Raw genomic sequence first — 16,931 nt, forward strand, 5'->3', positions numbered from 1 at the left:
TCATTTCTATAGCAAAGGCATTATGTTATATTTCTTCTTGCTTTCATTCTTCAGTTACTTGGCACTTTGTGCCAGTAACGAGGGATTTCAAGAAAAATCCTGCCCTCAGAATGCTGTAGAGTAGTTGAGAGAGACAGGCTTAGGAGCAGTTACTTTTTTCTCATCTAGTTCATGTTCTATGAAAGAAGTGGGCACTGAGGAGCCAGAGCTGAGAGGAGGGCTAATTCGACTTGAAGGATTAAGAAATGTTTCCAACCAGTAGTGACCATTTTCTCCGATGATAGTAGCTATTATTTTTAAACATGTACTATGAGCTAGACACCCTGCTAAATGCTGCTCATACATTTCCTTCTATAATCCTTATATGAATGGGAATTACTATTACTCCCTTGTACCATATGGACAAACAGAGGCTCGCTTTTAGTAATCTGCCCAGAAACACAGAGGGAAAGCATTTCAGAACCATGACTGGAAGGCAGCTTTCTATAATTACAAAGCCTGTGCCGTGTCTACACTCAGTTGCACTGATTAGCAAAGGTATTTTCCACAGCCGGTGGTAAGAGTTTTTCACCAAAACCTTTTAGGAAAATGGGTCCTTGGAGGGTACACAGACAGGCTAGTTGGTGTTACGAGAAACTAGACTATGCCCCAGCCATCACAGCTCCTTGCAGAGGAGCATCCACATCTCATGACAAGGCAGGGCCCAAAACTGGTCTTAAGAAAGACTGCCATGAAAATAGCATTCATTCATTCACAAATCCATTCATCATTTGTTGAGCATTTACTCTGTGACACACACTTTTCCTGGAATCTGATTTCATCTTAACAACAGATCTCCCCCTAGGAATTCTCCAAGGAATTAGGAGTTTACATTCAGGAAAAGAAAGAGGAAGTATCTCTAGACACAGAGATGGGTGGCCATTGGGATAATTTACTCAGAATTGAAAAACTTCCCTTTTGCTGGAGAGGCTGTGAGAGAGAAGAAAGAAGATCCACAGCATCTTTTCCAATGAGAAAACTTCCAGCAGTCACACCTACTCAAGGAGGCCCATGGGTTGTATTGGTCTACAATTCTGGTGGCATGGTCAGCTCAGGGGCAGTAAAATGTAATAATTAGGAATTCAGCCTTTGTTGTTAAACAGATACTACATTCAAATGCTGACCCATCGGACCCAGGGTCAATAATGATCCAATATGGTCAATCCAGTACTGTCCAGTGAATGAGTAACTTGGGTAAGCTTTACCACTAGCCTAAGGCTCTATTTTGTAAAACAAGATTAATAGTATAAACTCTATAGGATTTTTGCATGATAATCTATGTATTGGTAAAGAACTACTTTCGGTTGCTATCAGTAGAGGCCCAAATTAAGTAGAAAAAAAAAATCAGGTTGTTTTCTCCCTTAACATGAAGGTAGTTGAGTTTGACATCCTATGTTTGGTATTGTAGCTCCCTGTTTTCATCTCGGGCCAGAAGCCTTCTTGTTTTCCGCTCCAGCGTCCTTCACACAAGTTTTAGCTTCAGGACTTCACCATGGACACAAAATGGCTTCCAGAACTGCAGGCTGACTCATGTCCAAACAGGGAGAAGGAAGGGGAAAGGGCAGAAGGAAGCCTGACAGCTGAGTCAGGCTCCTCAAAATAACCTCCTTGGAAGCCCCATCCAACAATGTCCATGTAAAACTCAATATATATTCCTTCTGCAAGAGAAGCCGGGGTGTGTGTGTGTGTGTGTGTGTGTGTGTGTGTGTGCGTGCGCGCGTGTGTGTGCGTGTCTGTTAACCCAGGCATTTTAGAGATTCTGCTATCCAGGGTAAGGGAGAGAGTGGACACTGGGTAGGCAGCCAGAAAACAGTGCCAAAAACGGTTGGAAGAACATTTGACACAGTGCCTGTCACAAGTAAACTTAAAGAGAAAGAGACAGAGACACACAGAGAGATACAGAAAGAGAGACAGAGAAAGCAGCTGTGTCAGAGAGCCAAGAATACTTCCAGACAAACAGTAACAGGACTGATCTGAATGCATGTGCATCTTGGACACGACAGTGAGGAGCTTGGGTCAGGCAGGTATTTTTCATGAAAGAGCATTCATTCATTTCATAAATTTCAAGCAGACTTCAAAACTGCCAGGAAACAGCATTTAGATTACAATCAGAACACTTTGGCGCTAGAAACCTAAGGAACATGACTTAGATAAATCAAAGAACTCTTACGCTGTGCTTAGTCATTCAGTCGTATCCGACTCTTTGTGACCCCACAAACTGTAGCCCTCCAGGCTCCTCTGTCCATGGGGATGCTCCAAGCAGGAATACTGGAGTGGGTTACCATTTCCTTCTTCAGGGCATCTTCCCAATCCAGGGATGGAACCTGGGTCTCCCACGTTACAGGTAGATTCTTTACCATCTGAGCCACCATGGAAGACCCATGAGGAAGAAGGACTACAGCAATTCATAGAAACAAAAGTGGAGAGACGGGGGAGAAAAAATGAGACAGTCATCTATTGTTTACTGTTTTCAAACAAGCTAAATGACATCTGCCTACCTGAAGAATTTTCTTTTCACAGGCACTTTACCGGAGGATATCAGAGACATCAGACTTGACTAGAGGTCAGAAAATCAGGCTTGAAAGTCAAGCAAGAACCAAGCCAGTTCTGAGAGTTCAGTGAGGAGGTGGTACAGCAGACATCTTTTTGCAGGGACAGGTCTACCCAAGGATGCCCATGTCCTCCCTGGAAGACCCACTGCCCCCATGAGACTCTCCCTCAGGCACCAGGAGAGATGCAACTTCTTATCTTAATGTCACTTGATCACATCAATCAGATGAGTGCCCTGGATTGGTCAGTCTGGATCCAATGAGGGTACAGGATGGATATCCTCCCCAGGTGCTGAAGTGCCCCCACAATTACCATACTCAAAAAAGTGATCCCACACACAGAGGAGGGAAGGATAGATGCAAGACAGTCCCCCCAAAAATGTCATGACCATATCCTAGTGAGTCAAGCTGTGCTGAGCACTTGGCCTGTGATCCTAGGAAACAACTGCAGGGGTTCAGAGTGAGCCTTCCCCAAATGTGCCATGATTGCAAGGTACTTATTTTGAACTGAAAACAATTAAAGACCCTGAGAGTTCAAAAGAAACTACTGCCCCTCCCTTAACTACCCTGGAGAACTTAAATTGGAGATTTTTCCCAGAGAAGAGTTTCTACTGAAGATAAATGTTACCTAAGTGACTTCATCTCTATGGCAGGACAACACTAACCCCTGAGTATCTGCTTTTCTTCTGCTCCTCCTGTGAACCACACTCCTGGAGGCCTCAGGCCCCTATTCCATTCCTTAAATCAGAATGGCATATGTACTGCATTTTACCTTTCTGTGTCTGAAACGCTCATGTACATGGGGATCTCATATATATCAAATTAAAATTGACGTTCTTTTGTTCATGTGTCTCATGTCAGTTTAATTCTTAGATCAGTTAGAAGAACCTAGAAGGATAGTTTTCTTTCTCTTCAACATATAAATTTTCCATTTTATAAAATCTTCCATTTTCTAAATTTTCAACCAGGCCTTTGTCTAAGGCAACACACTTAGTAAGCAGAGCTGGGACTCAAACTCATGGATTTCAAGAGCTCTTTCTTTTTGCAGTGTGTGACATACTTCAGTTTTATCATCATAAAAAAACATCTGCCTCGCTAGAGCTAGGATCCAGGGATTTGGAGACTGACATTGGGATACTAAAAGTCATCTGACACTGAACGTGTTTCCTGCAGCTAACTGACGATGAACCAGTCATTATCGGTCCACTCTTCAGTCATTCATTTAAATAACTCTTCTTGAGTTTTGATGATGTAACAGGCACTGAGTTAAATGCAGCTCACAAGTAACACATGGTCCCTCAAACAACACTGTCTGGCCGGGGAAATAGATGTGTGAATAGTTAAATCAAAATGTGTCATGTTAGAGGCAGCAATGAAAGTAGGTATAGGGCTTCCCTGGTGGCTCAGTGGTGAAGAGTCCGCTTGCCAGTGCAGGAGACACCATCCCTGATCCGGGATGATCCCACACACTTCTAGGTGACTAAGCCCGTGTGGCCCCACTCTTGAGCCTTGCTCTAGAGCGTGGGAGTGGCAACTACTGAAGCCCAAGTGCCTCAGAGCCTGCGTTCCACAACCAGACAGCAGGTACCGCAGTGAAAAAGTCCACACAGCGGAACCAGAGAGAAGCCTGCCCAGCAATGCAGACTCAGCACAGTCCTAAATAAGTAAAAGTATCCAGAGAATTTGTTTTAAAAGTAGATACAAAAGTATTTACAGAAGGAGTGGTGAGCAGGCAGCAACTGTGTCGGATTGACCTGGTTTTGTTTGGTAACAAGTAAGTCCTCAGATCCCTGCAGTTGATGATGACTAAGATTTACTTCTCATTCCTGCTAAATGGCCATCATGCATCTAGAGCAGCTTTCCTCATCACCCAGCCAGGACCGGGGATGCTGGAACAGCCTCTTATGGACCATTAACAGGCAAATCATATCTCTGCCTCTGTTAGGGGAACAGCAGCCACTGTCTCTGCTGATGGTTTATCAGGCAAAGAGAGTCACATGGCCAAGCCTGAAACCAACAGTACCAGAAAATAATAATCTTCCTTCCGGGAGGGACAGCGAATGTTTGAAAATGAGAATATCACTACCTGGGACAGGGCAGCCGTGGGGACAGCTTCCCAAGAGATGAGAAATAAGAAGCGACTCTAGATGGGCTCTAGAATCAACCTGGTTTGAACTTCACATCCACCACTTGCTTCACAAGCATTGGAAAATCACAAAAATTAGCTTATTTTTCATCGAGAGTCACTATAAAGAGTAAATAAAACAAAATATTTAGCACAGTGCCTACTATACTTGGATATTTTAGGACACAGTAAGCCCTTCATGGGTTTCCCAGGTGCTGCTAGTGGTAAAGAACCCACCTGCCAACACAGGACACATACGAGACTAGGGTTCAATCCCTGGGCTGGAAAGATCTCCTGGAGGAGGGCATGGCTACCCACTCCAGTATTCTTGCCTGGAGAACCCCATTTGAGACGAGCCTGATGAGCTACAGTCCGCAGGGTTGCAAAGAGCTGGACGTGACTGAAGAGACTCAGCGCGCACACGCGCAAGCAGCTCACAAATGTTGGTCACTACTGGTGTGAAGAGCTGCCTTCCGAGAGATGATGACAAGTATAACATGTTAGGAGACGAGGTGGAATCACAGTCTTCCAGGCAGAGGGACGGACATGTGCAAAGCGTTGGCATCAATAATTGGGTCAATGCTTCTCAGAAAGGCTAAGTGGGGAGATGGGGGTGCCCAGAGATGAGGTCCTCAAGACCCTGTAGACCAGGTTCAGGAGCTTAGACTTTCTCCTGGAGGCAACAGAGACCCAGGGAAGAGTTTTAATCTGGGGACAGATAGAGAGACGGAGTGGCATTATGGAAGATGGATGGAAGGTGAAACCAGAGGTGAGAACAGTCTTGCTAATAATCCAGGTGAGGGCTGGCACAGTGCTGCCACTGGACGGGGTGGGGTGGACACAGTGAGCTCTGGGAGGAGAGACAGGCAGGAGAGGGGAAGTGAGAAGTGAGTGTGCACCAGCCATGCACAGAAGCGGCCTCTGTCTACTGTCTCCACTGCTGATGCCGCAAACCCAGCACGCCGTCAGGCACTGACCAGGGCCTGGAAAAGTGACTGCTGAGTGAACACAGCAGCAGGATATGTGCTGTGACTGGATTCACAAGTGCGGGTGGGGGAAATGTCCACAGTGTCCCTTCTCTCAGCATTTTCCAAATACCACAGCTCTCCAAGTAGACGTACCTCCTCTCCCATTCCTACGTCTTGGACGGGAACCTGAAATCCATATTCTTAACAAGCAGTATTGATCAGAGGTGAGAAACTAATGATCATCATGAGAAATCTTGCTAAACTGATTAAAATATTATTAGCCAAGAGAAACAAGGCAGCTGTGATGTCAGTGAGGTCCCGTGAGGTGACCTGGGATATTGGATTCCTTCTTCCATCCTGGCCACTCATGACTGTACTCTAGGGGACTTACATTATGGTTAGTTATGTCATTTAAAAAATAAATCTCTTTTTTGTAACCAGTGTGGCTTCCTCTACCCACTATTAGGACCCGTGGCTAATAAACACTAAGTTTTCTGGAAATCTCCCCCATTGGTTCACACGTTGGGTTTGATCAAAAAGGCAGTGGCAATACCTGTAGAATGTTCTTTCTTGAAGCACCATCTGAAGACCAGTGCCAGACTGAGAAGTACTCATAACTAGCCCAGGGAGTGAGTTCAGAGAGAAAAGCAAGGAGTAACTTAGGAAATGCAATGGAAACGACATAACAGCAGCACTGACATCGTGGACCCAGAGGTGGCTGTGGGAGCCGCGCTGTGCCTTCTGGGCTGGGGGGCAGCGTCACTGGCATCTGCACACTAGATGTCAGGGGCACCCCTCTCTCAATTTGCACAGCCAATGACGTCTCTAGATGTTGACAAGCATCCCATGGGACCAGTTGTGGAGAACCACTGCTTTAAAGCAATTTGACAGACTAATTTTATGTCTGATGTATCAGATAATATGAAAATCAAATCAGGACTAGCATTGCCTACATCTTTTTATTTTGCTTTTCTAATGATTTGTCATTATCATATTTTACTATTGATTTAAGACAGATTAAAAACATGGTCCTTCCCACAGATAGTTCACTGTTAAATACAGCAATGGTCCTGAGAGGAAAGGATGCAACCTGGCCTACCCTTCCTCTCTCCACTACAACAACCAAACATTACGAGGTGACTTACGAAGACATGAACTAACCTTTGTTTCTATGGTTGTCTCCTGTAGCCACCATGAGAAGTCCCCAGCACCGCGCTGCGTCAGAGAGAGAGCCATCTTCTGGTGGGAGTAAGTAGCTCTCTTGCCTTTCCCATGACCAATGGAAACTTGCTGACGAGGGGACAGACTAACAGAGAGACAGACCCTAAAATCCTGACAGAAAGGCCTAGGTCAGAGGTCACAAACGAACCAGCTACCAGCTGAATTTGGCCTATAAAAATGTTGTCTTTGGCTCCTACCATGAGCAAAACTGCCTCTCATGAAAATCTCATTTTCAGCATCTCTTGAAAAATCAGAAGCTTCTGGCTGCGGTGGGCCTGCCTTCCCTCATGGAGACTGAGGAGCAGCCACTGTCCTTAACCCTCGTCTGCTGTCCCCTGACAAGCCCCCCTTTATGTGAGTTGGCAGTGCCTGGAACAGGCCTTCAGGGCCACTAATTTGATATTTGGAGAAACCAAGAGGGCAGAGAACTTGATCTCTGGGCGTGAAAGGAAATGGGGCCGGGGCCGCCACAAGTGTGGGGGAGGCAGGCTGCAGTAAGTAGTCTTGGCCTGGGTGCTGGGGGGTGGAGGTGGGTGGGCTGCAGAAGGAACTGGCAATACAGGAACCTCTGTAGAGAGGCAGATTGTACAGGCCCGACCTGCCTGCCTGTCCCAGTGGAGTCTGAGTGACGATTCTAGTCTGCCTGCAGGACAAGGACCCCCGCCAGCTGGGGTGCAGGACCCTCCCCCAGTACCAGTTACTTCGCCTTGTGAGCCTCAGGATCCCCCCGCTGGAGAAAGCCTAACCAACCTGGCAGGTGAGCGCCTGAGCCAAAGCTGACGGACCTCAGGGAAGTAAGCAACTGACAGCGCTCACTCTGGGGGCCAGAGGGAAGCTGCCGTGGGTTAGAGAACCACTTCCTGAACACCTACTGTGGGCAGGCCCTGAGGCTGCACACGGATGAGGCCAGCCAGAGGCCGGTGTGCTGTGACGCTCTCGGCTGAGGACTGCAGACAGAGGTGGAGAAAGAGAATCAGGACGCGTTGGGTAAGCGCTGTCTCAGGGGCGAGTCAAATCCTACAGCAGCCAGAGCAGGCGTAGCGGGACCCTGCTTGGGGAAACCGGGCTCCCCAGAGGAGACAGCATTCAGCTGGGCTTAGAAAATGAGGCAGAGTTTACCAAATGAAGAAAAGAAATAGCTATTAGAAGAATCAGCTTGTGCAAAATCAAAGGTTCGCTGAAATGAGCAGCAGTTCAGGGTGGCCAGGACGGGGTGGGGAGGCGGTGAGAGGGAGAGTAACAGAGCGGTGGGGATCTGAGAAAGGGGTTGGGTAAAGTACTGTCTTCACGTCAAGGCGTTCAGATCTGGACTTGTAGACTGAATGTCAACTCAACGGGGGACATTATCAACTTTGCTTCTTTGGAAGTCAAATCTGGTAACATTAAAGACAGACCAGGTAAGAAGAGCTGGAGGTGGGCAGCGCAGTTCTGAGGCTGTTTTTAAACCAGAACTAAGGGATAAGGCAGTCAGAAGGCATTTTCTAGAAAGTTCAAGTCATGCATTAAAGGTGGGCGTCTGAGAGACAGAATTGACTCAGCTTTCTGACTTGGGAGACTGGGTGGATTATGAAGCTGTCAACAGAAAGTAAAATATAACAAAGAGCTAAAATCATGTTTGGGGTAAGATGCATCAGTAATGAGGACTTCCCAGGTGGCTCAGTGGGTAAAAAAATCTGCCTGCCATGCAGGTGACACAGAAGATGCAGGTTCAGTCCCTGGGTCTGGAAGATCCCCTGGAGGAGGGCATAGCAACCCACTCCAGTATTCTTGCCTGGAGGGTCCCCATGGACAGAGGAGCCTGGCAGGCAACAGTCCACAGGGTTGCATAGAATCAAACACGACTGAAGCGACTGAGCTCATAGTCACACAGGGATCAATAATGAATTGTTTGGGGTAAATGTGAAACAGCCGTGAGGCCTGCAAACAATGCTTTAAAATAGGGCATTTACAGGGGTATTTACAGGAGCAAGAGAACGAGAAGGAGATCGTAGACAAAGATTTCATAGATGGTGGATGAAGACACAGGCAAGACTGATTATCACCAGGAGGAGGAGGAAAGAAAGGCCAGGACAGAACCTCAGAGAGCCCCCTGGGTGTAAGAGGCAGACAAGAGGGGAGGAGGCAGCAACAGGAGAAAGAGAAGACAGTGGAGAAGCGGGACAGTCAAGTCTAGACGACAGAAACAACAGTGAGGGGCTGTCAGGAGTAGTCACCCAGACCTGCTCGCAGAGGCCAAACCGGAAGACATCCACAGGGGACACAGTGACGCAGACAAAGCCTCATCAGGGGTGGTGGTGGCCAGAGCCAGAATGCAGTGGCTGAGGAATGACCCAAGGGTTTGAAGAGGTAGAGATGGCCAAGGCGAACTGGTAATCCAGAAAGCTGGATGCTAAAGATGAGCAGAGAGTCAGAAGCGTGGTGATGGGGTTTCACCTTTGTCTTGCTTTCAGACTGTGGTGGGGGAGTGGGGACCTGAGCACATTTTCAAGGAGAGGGAAGGAGCTGGTGAAAAGAACCAGCCTGACAGTGCAGGGGAGGGGCTCTGGGTCATGCTCGAGTGAGACCACCATCTGGGACTGAGGGAGGGACCAGAGCACAGCTGGTTTCAGAGGCATCGCTGGAGGGAAGCTGACCCAAGGGAATGTCGCTGGAGAACCTCACATTGGAAGGGGTTGCACGGGGAGCAGGTGAGTTCCTCCCCAGACTTGTGAAGCCCCCAAAGGCGGGTGGCACTTCCCAAGGATCCACCAAGTCAGAATCTCCGGGAGACGAGCCCAGAACCTACATTTGAAACCAGCACCCAAGGACTTCCCTGGTGGCTCAGATGGTAAAGAATCCGTCTGTAGTGCAGGAGACCTCAAAAATCCCCTGGAGAAGAGAATGCCACCCACTCCAGTATTCTTAGCTGGAGAATCCCCTGGACAGAGGAGCCTGGCGGGCTGCAGTCCATGGGGTCGCAAAGAGTCGGAGACAACTGAGCGACTAACACTTTGACTTCCATTCTGGGGCCCCAGGGTGAGGAAGGCCATGGAGTGAAGGTGGAGAGAGGGGTCTCTGAGCCAAAGTGCCTGAGTCCAGCTCCCATCTCTGCCCCTAACCAGCTGTGTGATCTTGGGAAATTTATGAAGGGTCTCTGTGCCTCCGCTTCCTCCCCCGGAAAGTGAGGATGACAGTGCCTACTTCACAGGGGACTGCTGGGGAGTATGAGATGGCCTATGGAAAGCATTTACAGTCATGTCTAACACGTAAGAAATGCATATCACAGGACTTCCCTGGTGGTCCAGTGGCTACGACTCCCGCTCCCAGTGCAGGGGGCCTGGTCGGGGAGTAGGTCCACGTCCTGCAACTAAAGATCCCGCCTGCCACAGTGAAGATCCAGAGTGCCTCAACCAAGACCCAGCACAGCCAAATAAATATTAACACATACTCTTAAAAAAAAGAAATGCATGTAGGCTGAAAAAAAAACACGCAACGTAAGAGTTGAGAATTATGTTCTCTTTGGCCGAATTACTGAGGACTTGAGCCCAGGAGACAACCTCTCAGTTGCTCTGAGGGACTGCTCTGAAGGGGTAAGGGAGGAGCCAAGACATATAGGGGATTTTGCAGGTAGTCAAAATACCAAAAGATTCCTGTTTGAAGAAAAACAGGCCATCTCAAGTTAATGGATTTCGTGCTTCTCTGTGTATGGGAAGATTCAAGAGTCTGGGCCCGTGGAAATGATTCTGAGGATGCGCACCCCAGCCCTCCAGGCCCAGTTCCCTGTTCTCCAGCCCGAGTCCCCTCCATGGGGGCACAGTCAGGGGCAGCTGTGGAGGCTGCTGGCTTGAGGGCTGCACCATCCTCTGCTTACTGACAAGGTAGGCAACATTCTTGCACAAGAATGCACATTTATTGTTTTTATTCCCCGCTGTCTGTCATAATAATTCTGTTTATAGTTTGCCCACAAATCACCTGGGGTAGCTTGTTAAAATTCCACTGCTGAGACTCCAGAGATTATTGGAGTTGGTCTTGGTCTAAGGTGGGAGCTTGAAACTCTGCCTTGTAAACAAGGCCCTCCTCTTCCCTGGTGATTCTGATGCAAGCGGGCGCCAAGACCACACAGCTCAAATCATTGTTCTACAGGACTGCCCGCAGGCTGGCTGTCCCCCATTCCCAGCTCGGCCCACACACCGGAGGGTCAAGACAGCCACAGGTCTCAGGCGGCCTCAGAAGAGTCACAGAGAGGAGAGAAAGAGCTGCCAATTAGAGCTGACGGTGAAGATTTTAGAATCAAGTTTCCCTTTTAAAAGCCCTTGTCTCTCAAACTACTTTCCCCCAAATTAGTCATTTGTCTGCTTTAATTACTACTGGCTTTTTCTTTGAGGCCAAAGAAACTTTGAAAAGAGATATGTGTGATTGTGTGGGAACCAAGCCTCAGGGACATGAAGTCATTTTTTGGTGTGTTTATAGCACAACTGTCCCTGTGTCTGCTGGCTTCAAACCTGACATTACAAAAAACAGGAACTGTAAGAAAGGTAAATGAACAGGGCAAACCAAACATGTCCTTCCAGCCGGGTAGTGGTTCCCCAATTTCAGCCTGAACACTCAGCAAAGGGATGGTTATTTATTTTTCCAAATAAAAGTAATGGAAAGAATGATTGAAGGTGAAATTAGATTCCTCCTGGCAATGCTACGTAAAGGAGGGTAATAGAAAAGGAGAGGCCAGGTGGCTGGCCTCCAGGGTGTGATGCAAATGAGGCTCCTTGCTTGCTGGGGTTTTTCTGGGCATCTTTCAGTTAACTTATCCTGAGACCTGGGGTCCTCTGCTAAGGAAAGGGGGTGGCCTGGTGGGTCAGTTTCTGCTCTTCCCCAGCCACAGGGGCTTCATATCAATTTACCAGGATTCACTGTGCTGCGCTGCACTGTCGCTTCAGTCGTGTCTGGCTGTTTGCGACCCTGTGGACTGTAGCCCACCATCCATGGGGATTCTCCCGGCAAGAACACTGGAGTGGGTTGCTGTGCCCTCCTCCAGGGGCTCTTCCTGACCCAGGGATGGAACCCGAGGCTCCAAAGTCTCCTGCATTGGCAGGCGGGCTCTTTACCAGTGGTGCCACTTGGGAGGCCCAGGGTTCTCTGTATTCTAGATTAAAAACATTATCCAGCTTTGCTGGATTATGTGGCTTCTAGAATCATTGACCTGAGGTGGCAACTGGGCTGTCTGAAGCCATTGCCAGCCCACAGAGGTGCTTTCCTGGCTTGCATAATGTTTTTGTGTTTTTAATATTTATTTATTTTTTTTTTTTGGCTGTGTTGGGTCTTCATCGCTGCATGCAGGTGTTTCTCTAGTTGCGGTGTGTGGACTTCTCATTGCAATGGCCTCACTTCTTGCGAAGCGTGGGCTCGAGAGGGAGTGGGCTTCAGGAGGCGTCGCTCTGGAGCTCGAGTGCATAGGTTTCATAGTTGTGGCACACAGGCCTAGTTGCCCCTCGGCATGTGGGATCCTCCCAGACCAGGGATTGAACTTGTGTTCCCTGCATTGGCAGGTGGAGTCTTAATCACCGGACCATCAGGAAGCCTGTGCATAATATTTTTTTATGTTTCTAAATAACTGCTTTTTTTCCCTTGAGAGAGTTCCTCCTAATAAATTCAGATTTCAAGCTTTAAAAAAAAAAATACAGGGTTATGATCCAGATTCCTACATGTTTACAATGAGTAGCCACCACTTTCTTTAAGTATCTGCACTACCTGCCCCGTGCATCAGTTTCCTCATCTGAGAAATAGGGTTAGTAATTCTGCCTGCCCCACAGAACTGTGGTGAGCAAAGAGCTGATGTATGTAAAATTCTTAGTGCTTGACTGGTAACAAGTGTCCTAGTCTCTACCCAGCCCGATTTATTCAAATTCCTATCAGGAACTGATATGCACTTGCATTTGTGGCTGTTACTATAAGCTACACAAAAGTTAACTGACACAGAAATTTCTGGAAAGCAAAGAAGTTTAAGGGAGTTTGTATCTTTCTGCCAAAAATTGCTGACCATGGCGAATTTAAGATCTGAAAGGACCAAGACTAATCTGTTGAGGAAGAGAAATAAAGAGGTCAAATCTGTAATGCATGCTAGACCTCAGCACACTTTCTTGTTAAACTCTGTAAGTTTGAAGCTTTGGAATTTTCCCTTTATGTGTATGTCTTTTCCAGTGTTAAAGGGTAGCAAACGTCCTTAGAAAACAGTACACCACCTCGGATATGTTCCAAAGAAAGTAAATAAAAGATTCAAGATAAGACTGTGATCCTGGAAAATTCCTAGTATGAACAGTCAAGTGGTGTCGATATTATGAAAGGAGCTTGGGCCTGAGTAACGCAACCCCCCGCGCCAGCGTTTCTCGGAGAGAAAGGTTCGGGGAAGAGGTGCAGACCAGCGGGGTGACGCTGCTCTGTCACCTACCTCACTGCGCTGGGCATTTTCACCCCTCCTCCCAGGTCCCCCCCTCCCTCCCCCTCCCCTGCTCCATGCCCAGGGGCTGGCCTGAGCGGATAGTTCTCCTGGGCTTCCCCGCCTGCCTGCTGGTATCTAGCTGGATTCGCCAAGCAAGGGCTTTGGTGGGAGACAGGCAGGGGTGGGGAGTGTGAGCTTCCTGAGCCCCATCCCTGCTGGCTCCCTGCAGGCTGGCCGCATCTCCCCACTAATGACCCATGTGGCTCCTGCCCCACGGCCCTCCAAACAGCCAGTCTCTCTGAGTTCCAGTAACCATTCTTCCAGCTTTGCTTCTTCAGGCAGGACAAGGATGACAAAGGATTTCACTGTCGCCAGCCCAAGGATGTTACTCCATCCTTAACTGGTCCCTAATGTCTGCTGGCATAAGGAGAGCCATCCCTCTAGTAAACGCTCAATTGTCCCCATGTGGATGGTGCTGGCCTTGGCTTCTCACCAGGACCCTGACTGATAAGCTTGTCTACTTTATAATATCCATCACCACTTACATCTTGCTTGTGTTTAAGAACAGGCCTTTCACATGTTCCTGAACCATGCCCTTATGGGCACGTCATTGGATACGGCTCCATCCACTGTCTGGGAAGCAACGCTCAGTCAGCTGGAAGGGGAACATTCACTAATGTGCTAATCACAATATTTAGGTAGGGAATATTTAGTGAATGGTGACACTTTAAAACACAGTAACATTAATCTACATGAATTTTGTCTACCATTATCTTGAAATAATGAGAAAAAAATGCTCCATCAATGAAGGGATAAAGACAATGTGGTATACATACACCATGGAATGTTACGCAGCCACAAAAAAGAATGCAATCCTCCCATTTGTGACAACATGAATGGACCTTGAAGGCATTTTGCTTAATGAAATAAGTAACACATGGAATGATAAATACTGGGTGATCTCACTTATATGTGAAATCTTAAAAACCAAGTGAGAAACAAACCAAAAAACTCAAGTTCATAAATACAGAAGAGAGACTGGCAGTTGTCTGAGGTGGGACTGGGGGGACTAGGGGGTGGGTGCAGGGGGTCAGGAGGTGTACATTTCCAGTTACAAAGTGAGTAAGTCACGGGACTCTAAGGTGCAGCCAGCTGACTATGGTTAATAATACTGCAGTGCACACTTGGGGGTGGCCAGCAGGGTGGAGCTTGAAAGTTTCATCATAAGGAAAAAACGGGTTTTTGTTTGTTTGTTTGTTTTTTACCATATGCAGTGATGGATGTTGACTGGACTATTACGGTGATAGCTTTGTAATCTGTACAAATATTGAATCATTACATCCTATACCTGAAACTAACAGGGTATATGTCCATTCCCTCTCCGCTGAAAAAGAGAACAGTGCTTCAGAGTCCGTGTCCCGTTACCGCCTTGGGCCACGAGTGCACCCCTGTCTCCCCCTCCCCTGACCATGCTCTCGTTGTTTAGCGGCTCAGCTGTATCTACAGTGCTTCCTGATAGCTCAGTTGGTAAAGAATCTACAGCCCCCCAGGCTCCTCTCTCCACAGAATTTCCCAGGCATGGATACGGGAGTGGGCTGCCATTTTCTTCTCCAGAAGATCTTCCCAACCCAGGGATCAAACTTGCATCTCCTGTGTCTCCTGTATTGGCAGGCAAATTCTTCACACAGTAGCACCACCTGGGAGGTGGTGCTTAAGACATGGTTCTTAAGACACGTTCATGATTTTCTGCTAAAATTTCAGGTATAGAAATTGGAAGCATGACCCCAAGTGGCGACTTAGATTCTGGAGATAGTCTACAAAAATTTCCAAAAGATCCTAGTAACCAAGATGAAGGCTAGATAACACTGTAATTAGGTAGATCCATTGTGATTGGACAATTCAGGTATTATGATCAGCCTAGGGAGATTCACATTGGGTCATTTTTCCTTCATTTACTTTTTAACCAATAAGCTGGATGAAGACACATGATTTCACATTGTTTCAGTAATGAAAGCAATCACAAATAATTTGGAAAATGAAATCCAGTTTCAAAGGAACCTTGATATACTCTAAATAATGAAATCTGAGATAAAAGTCCTACATTTCAGTTAAAATTTTTGACACGTCAACCAAATACAATATAAAAGTATTGTCTGGACCATGGGTTAAATAAACCAAGCTTGAAAAGAAATATTTGAGACAATTTGGAAAAGTTGAACATGTACTCACGTATTAGATAATATTAACAAAATATTATCAGTTTTTTCTTTTAAGAATGATAATGACATTCTGGTGACTTTTACAAAGAGTTTAAAAATTAGAACAATACACAAATGTTTAGAGGTAAAATTATACAACTATGAGATTTACTTTAAAATGGTTCAGGGAAAAAAAATGAGATGTAGATAGATGAAATACAGCAAAAAATTACAGCGTTGGACCTTGGCGATAAATAAATTCCTGCTATGGGGCTGATTATTACCTATCCCTCTAATTAAGGGTGGCAGATAGCCTTCAGCTTGTCCAAAATTCAAGTCCTGCTTCCTCTTTAGCTGTCAAGGAAACACTTGCCGTGGGTGGTGTATCCACCCAGAAGGGTGGTTTGCATTTAGAAGGCCACCAGGGAAGTAGACCACTTGCCTCTCCAAGCTCTCACTCTCTCAAATGAGGGTGAGGCCAACCTGTCTCCTCTGCCCTCTACCAGCCAGTGATCTCCAGTTCTGATGTGTGAGCCAAGTGCAGGCGTGTGCTGAAGGAGGGGAGGGTGAGGCAGGGATTAGACCAGAGAGCAGACCAACTCCTCAGTCCTTCCAGAAAGGCAACCAAGTCAGCCAGAACCTATTAACACTTGGTCTTCCTGCACACCAGTCACTACTTCAGTCTCGCCAGGCAGGACCCCTCCTTTTCTAGCCTGGTCAGTGTCACTTGAGAAAACTGTAAAACAAGGTCCTCCACCCCACACTGCCATCGTGGGGTATGCCCTGTGGGAAGCTGCAAGCTCTCACAGACTTGGTAGGCGGGCTCAAGTCTAAGCCAGGTAATTAATTACCAGGAGCGTATCAGCAAAAACAAGACCAGGAGCCGACTGTGGTTCAGATCATGAACTCCTTATTGCCAAATTCAGACTTAATGGAAGAAAGTAGGGAAAACCACTAGACCATTCAGATATGACCTGATAATTATACTGTGGAAGTGAAAAATAGATTCAAGGGATTAGATCTGATCGAGTACTTGAAGAACTATGGATGGAGGTTCATGACATTAGGAGGCAGGGATCAAGACCATACCCAAGAAAAAGAAATGCAAAAAGGCAAAATGGTTGTTTGAGGAGGACTTACAAATAGCTGTGAAAAGAAGAGAGGCGAAAGGCAAAGGAGAAAAGGAAAGATATATCCATATGAATGCAGAGTTCCAAAGAACAGCAAGGAGAGATAAGAAAGCCTTCCTCAGTGATCAGTACAAAGAAATACAGGAAACAACAGAATGGGAAGGAAAGAAGATCTAGTCAAGAAAATTAGAGATACCAAGGGAATATTTCATGCAAAGATGGGCACAATAAAGGACAGAAATGGTATGGACCCAACAGAAGCAGAAGATATTAGAAGAAGTGGCAAGAA

The sequence above is a fragment of the Muntiacus reevesi genome, chromosome 4 (assembly GCF_963930625.1).
Source record: "Muntiacus reevesi chromosome 4, mMunRee1.1, whole genome shotgun sequence".
Lineage (NCBI taxonomy): Eukaryota > Metazoa > Chordata > Mammalia > Artiodactyla > Cervidae > Muntiacus > Muntiacus reevesi.